Genomic DNA, 6,489 nt, shown 5'->3' on the forward strand with positions numbered 1-6,489 from the left:
TATTCCCACCTGTAGCCGTTTACTTTAATTGACCCCATAATCGTGTTTTCCCAATGTTTACTTCCCCATTCTAATTGACAAAGTCCTCACCCAAAGTCACCCCCGTGACATATAGCCTGAATTTGACAGGCACTGTGTGGTACAGCGTGACTGCTTTGCGCCAAATGCACCCGAGCTGAGGCGAGACACTCCGAGCATTTCCGAAAACTTCATCTTACCTGGTTGGAATTTCATCGGACTTACATCGTACCTACATCGGACCATGTTGGTCTGAGGGTTTCGAGAAATCATAGTTGTTGGTTAGTTGTTGTGTCGGACTTCGTTCGTACTTACTTGGTCCGAAGGCTAATTTTGGTCGGATTCGAGAAATCCACCCCAGGTCTGAGCCTTAAATAGATATGAATTAAAATACAGATACTAGGCCTATAGAGTCTTTAGAATTACAGTTGCCTTGTTTGTATATTCTATTTTAACATTATGTGTGTGTTGTTTTTCAGGTAAGCAAGTCATGGCTTTGGCAGCGTCTGCTGGGATTGTCATCACAGATCGGGTCATCCAGCTGCTACACATGTACAGTAGAAATTGAATCAGGCTCTTCCCTCACTTGTAGTGTTGTATACCATCAAATGAACACTCTGGGTAGACAAGACAGTGAGTTCAGTAATGGCTGGCGCACAGGGCATGTGCACCACAAGTTTGGTGAAAGATTCTTATGGAATATTGACTTAGCAAGCCTCACTATGGAGCCAGCCAGGTCATACGTGTTGCACCTACCACAATTCCATTTCTTTGGTCTTCTGTGTTGAGCATGTACAACCACATGTGTAGAATCTACACTACACTAAGATCTAGATGTTACTGAATAGTTAGAAATGTTATCAGGGTCTGCTGACAGCTGCACAGAACATGTGTACTTAAATACCAGACATGCCACTTTCATTAACAAAACCTAACGAGGCAGCAGTCAACCACAGTCCTTTCATTTGACATCAGTTATGTAACAAACAAACTATGGTTTTTAAGGTACTTCATGCTACTGGTTGCGAGTAAGGCTTTTTGTGACTGACTCTCCCTGATGACAGATTCATAGACATAATGGAACATGCAACACAGCATTAGTTCAGAATCTAACCATCATCCATTGGGAACAAAGAAGTGGAATCTTGTCACAATGTCTTTGAACAACAAATGGTGCAAATAATGGTGTACACAAGTAATTTGAACAAATGTCAATACAATTTTATTGTGAAAAGAAAACACTGTCTAATTTTTTTCAATGTACAGTAATGAAAGTGTAAATAATGACAAATAAGATATCAATTTATATATACACATTATTTTTTCTTTTAAATATTGGTTACTGGCAATGCAAGAAACATAGCTTACAAAATGTAGCGTTCTTGGTGTTAGGTGATGTATTGTACAAAATGAAAACCCAAATGGTGACACACTCCTGAAATGTTGCAAGTTCTTTAAGGAAAATGCCTTGAAATCTTGTTCTGATATTTTGAAAGGCATGGAATCTGTGAGGGGATGTGCTGGGTCCTCTATGCTGTCAGACACAGACAAAGGAAGTATAAGAAGTATATTAGACAAACATTTCAGAAGGTTATGTGTGACAATTGTGGCTACATACAAGGTTTTGAAAAAAATAACACAGGAATTGATTGCAACACCTTTTAAAATATTTCTAGGTGACTTAAAGTTCATTAACAACAGGGTAGGCTACTCTGTGTTCAGAGTATTTTCCACCCACATGTTGCATTACTGCCCTTGTACATCACTTTGATCAAAAGCGTCTGTTATGAGGAGTACAGTCTCTTGAGAAATTAATGTAGGTTTAGGTGGATAGTGGTGCAGGACAGCACATATACTTTTCAGTTACTCTTACTAAGAATTCAAACATGTAACATTGGATACCTTCCAAGGCCACAGGTACAGGTGAGGTCAGCAAGGGTCCTATTTACCTTGATCATAAGGTTCTCAGTCATTTCACATTCCCACCCTGATGAAAAAAACTAATTGTTTACACAAATGGGTTTTACACCCAGTAATGTACTCTTTGCCTCTGCCCTACCAATGGATGTAATAAATCAGACATACCTTATATAACCGTGGGTCTTGGGTCACCTAATAATGGAGAGAGAGAGAGAGAGAGAGAGAGAGCGAGAGAGAAAAGACATCACCATTGATCAATTCACAATGGCACAGTGTGTGTGTGTGTGTGTGCAGGGCCGGTTCTGGCTTATTTGGTGCCCGCGCCTTACCTTTGAAAGAAAAAAAAATCTTTCTTATACCTTACAGAACACAAGAGTAATATCCGTAGTAAGCTTAACTAAATAGCATCAAGAACAATAACCGTTTTTCATCAAATGGATTTGTGGTTCTTTTTGACAGGCGACCAACACATCAGATTGAGTCGCATGAAAGTAGCTTCACTGTGTGGTGTGTTGGATGTGATGGTGGTGGGGCCCCCAATGTGTTTGAATTGTAACGTGAAATTGAAATGCCAGGAGAGTGATACAGTACATTTGCATGTAAAATGCATGTGTAGACAATAAGCCTACCAAGGAGGTCTGCATTGATCTACACTACCTACAGCATCACAAAGCATGGCAGCATAACAATTTTAATAAGCTACACATTTGTGCTGTCTTCCAAACCAATTTCATTTCTGGACTGGAAATAGTGGTGCATTTGTGAGTAGGAGAATGAGAAGGGGGCTATCTATGTGTTTGAACTGGAGGGACAGGGTGAGAGCAGTGGCGTAACTATCGGTAAGCAGGGACTGCAGTTGCTTACGGGCCCACGAGCTTTCAGGGGCCCCTTTGCGCACGTCTAGTAGGCCCCCATCGGTACTGGGACCTTGAAATTGTCTGCACACGCAGAAAATTCCCCGACAGCTCTTCTAATGATGAGTCGTTGACCGGACCGTGTTTATATCACAACAGATGCCACCGTCCAACATGATGGTGTGCCGTTTAAACACGACACCAATGGCAAAGCCATGTTACTATTAATACTGTGCTAATAACTGTGTTTAGTTCATTAGACGGTTCTTTAAAAATACAGTCATATAATATGTTTCAAACTGCAATAAATATCTTAACAATACTGTGTATTTGAGTCTTTTATTTTTTTACATTACGACTTGGAATTATGGGTTATGGGTTATGATGAACTGATTGAATATGTTGGCGACGATGGATAACAAAAAGAAGCACCGGAGCGGATTTCAAAAAAGAAAATGGAAAGAGGAGCTGCTGGAAGAACTGAAAAAACTTCCGAAAATAAACTCCTTTCAAAGAGCCGCAGAGGGAAAGGTGGACGTTGTTCCTGCTAGCTACAGTGAAGATTGCGACCAAGAAGAGAACTATGGACAGAGGGGGGCTGTGAAAGTATCTAGCCCCCTTGTTGTGTTAGAAGCAGGGGGTCTGACTCTGACAGTGACAGCTCGTTACAGAAGATGACAACCTGGCCGGCTCAACACCGACGAGGGAGCACCCAACTGATATGGGACATTTCCCCGACAGCCTTGATGCAGACGTGAAAAGGGGAAAGGACAAGCAAATCAATGTTAGCACGCCACATATCCAGCTTGCTAGCCGCGGTGCGTGTGTTGAACTGTGGATTTAAGTCAAGTGGAATAATTGCGAGAAGCCCTGAGATCAAGACAGCGTTTTATGGTAAGGTAAGGACATTTGGTTATTAATTTTGCCGGCCGTGGCATAATGAGTTGGGTTTATTTTGCCTGGTGCGATTGTTGTCACAAGCCTGAAGTTGTCACAAGCCCGTTTTGAAGTGTGTTTGGCTAAAGGGTTATTGCGCTATGTAGATGGACATGGATGTTTTTACATTCTTTTTCCAAATTTCGTGCGCTTAAAATCTGTGCCCGTGCTCGTCATGTTCTGCTTTTACATGTCTTTATGAAGAGTTTGGAAAATCTCTCTAAATGGCATTTCAATGCAGATATGCCAAAACGACAGAGGAGTAGGCTACTGCACATTCGTTGAAGGAAGGGGTGGTGCTTGAAAAGATATCGGTTGTAGTTATGCATTTGCGTGAATGTTTCACATACATTTCAGACACAAGCTTGCAGCTAGTGTCAATGTATTTGAATGATTAGTACTGTGCCTAGCAATGACTGCATATCTGTCTGAAAGACTAACAATTAGTCTCTTGAGTTTCATTTTGGCAACATAGGAGGCATAGTTTTAGTGGGTTCCTGGATTGGTCTGTCGCGCGTCTGTGTGCTCACATTGCAGGTGTAAAGTGAACGTTTTAAATGCACTCAAATACACTGAGGTTTGGGCCATCTGATTTTTTCGGGGTTTTATGATTACTGCCTACGTCTGCCGTCACCTAGGCCTACGTGTTTTCGTGGATGTGTAGCGGTATACCAAATGTGTTTTCATGTGCCGTCAGCATGTTTTTGTTTATGTGGTGATGCGCTGTCATCAAATTTCCGTTCAAGGTGCGCTGTCACCATTTTTCTGTGTGTGATGTGTGATCAATACTACTAAGAAGTGCATAATTGTATGTTCCTTTATGTGACCTTTATCACGTGTTGTACTTTATATGGGGCCCACACAGATAATGTTGCTTACGGGCCTATTGCTGTGTCGTTACGCCACTGGGTGAGAGAAAGGGAGAAGAGCTGTCACGCTATTGAATTTCATAATATACAAAATATAGTAAATAGCCTCACTTGTCTGCTGTGCATGGTTCTGTTACATGATTAATGTAGGCTATGTCATTCTGGTCTGGAAATTAATGTTTTTTTAAGCTTACAACAAGCAGGTAATTCATGTGGATGGAAGGAGATATGGCAGCTAAAATTGTTTTAAACATTGCACCAGTCTTACTTTACATTGCTTGTCAACCTAAGCAAGTATTATGATATCAGGTGGGTGTTAGTGAGTAGTGAATAGGCTACTAACAGCTACTTTACTGGATTTCATTGCTTGGCATACTTGGCTAATGTTAGTGTAGTAAGGTGGACCTTTAGATGTTAGTTTTCCTAAAATAATAACCATCAAAGTGATACTTGTAATTGCACGACTACGCCACTGGGGGACTGCCACCCCAGAATATATTTTGATTTCAACCAATAAGGCACAACAGGTTCGGATAGAATGCACAAGAGACGTACCTTTGTTTAAAGGAATAACAATCTTTTCTTTATTAATACAATTTAAGTCAACAGTAAAAACCCTGCGCCGCTGGGATAAAAACAGTAATGCTCATTGGAACGGGGTTGGCTGCCACAGGATAAAAGGGGTTCACCGAGCTAGGCCAGCCGGGCCGGCTTACTAGTTGAGAATAAATTAGTTCACCACTCGTGCACAAAACCAAGGGCCTATGGTAAACGCCAGTCACACACACGCGCATAGGCTCACTACGCTATGTAAGTGATTAAATGACAATACGTGTGGATATCCACTACACACAGAGTAAATCCGTATAATCACACTCAAAACTACTAGTCTACTGTATGGCCGCCCGACTAGAGCAGCGTACATGGGCCTAGAACTGTGACAGCCAAACCCCGTACAATGACAAGTGACAAGCTAAAGCGGCGGACAGGCAAAAGAAAATGAAACAAACAAAACAGAAAGGCTAAACAATTTCGTAAGGGCAAAACAGCGGTGAGCAGCTGCCGCAAGCAGTCTGCCCACAGAGACAGACCCTCGACGTACTCTGAGGTGTCTGGAATTAGGTGAACATACACACAGATCAGTACATGTTACATACAAATAGTTGACAAATGTTTAACATGAGCTATGCATAGGACAAAGGATCTTTACAAGCTCACCTCGACAACACTGAGAGGGAGGGGAAGCCACTGGGGTTAGACGCCACGGAAACTCTGGCTCCTGAGAATGAACAGTATGTTTAAATACACAGCTCTAGCTGGTTGCAGTCATCTAGACAAAACTGTGATCACACATACCTTGCTGCACCCGTAGCAAAGGCACCGGGCATCATCAGCGAATACCCGCACACCGGGAAGGCTCCAATGAGCCGGTCTAATTCATCTGGTTTTATAAAAACAATGGCATAGCCACCAATTACGGATTAGCCACTGAGCGGCTACCTGAGTCCCGTGACGTCATTGGGGTATGGGAACTGCTGAGGGACACACCTTACTGGACAGACAGTGCGCCCTGTTACATTTTTCCCCGGCTTTTTGAATCGTCGTCCCGACGATACACGATCCCAGCACCGGTGTACCCGCAGGCAAACTCACCATCAGGCACGCACACGCAGTCAAGCAAGCAGACATTTGTACAGGCATGGCATAGGCCTACTGTGACTTGAACCACACAATCATGCACATACTACAATAAGCAGGCACACTCACACACTAGCACCCTCACAGTCAGGCAGGCAGGCAGGCAGGCATGCTCCCCCACAATCGTGCGCACGGGCAGTCGCGCACCTACAGGCAGACAGGCACACAGTCACCCCATCGCACACACACCCTAC

At 42.8% G+C, this 6,489-nt stretch overlaps 1 long non-coding RNA gene across 1 annotated transcript; it reads right to left on the bottom strand.

The window, feature by feature from the left end:
- Nucleotides 1-5,047: 5,047 nt before the first annotated feature.
- Nucleotides 5,048-6,256, bottom strand: LOC134442231 (uncharacterized). Its single transcript, XR_010033343.1, has 3 exons — nt 5,954-6,256; nt 5,816-5,876; nt 5,048-5,709 (listed from the first exon to the last, which is right to left on the bottom strand). It is a non-coding gene; the product is annotated as an uncharacterized LOC134442231 (long non-coding RNA).
- Nucleotides 6,257-6,489: the final 233 nt, after the last annotated feature.

This window comes from Engraulis encrasicolus, unplaced genomic scaffold (genome assembly GCF_034702125.1).
Source record: "Engraulis encrasicolus isolate BLACKSEA-1 unplaced genomic scaffold, IST_EnEncr_1.0 scaffold_130_np1212, whole genome shotgun sequence".
NCBI lineage: Eukaryota > Metazoa > Chordata > Actinopteri > Clupeiformes > Engraulidae > Engraulis > Engraulis encrasicolus.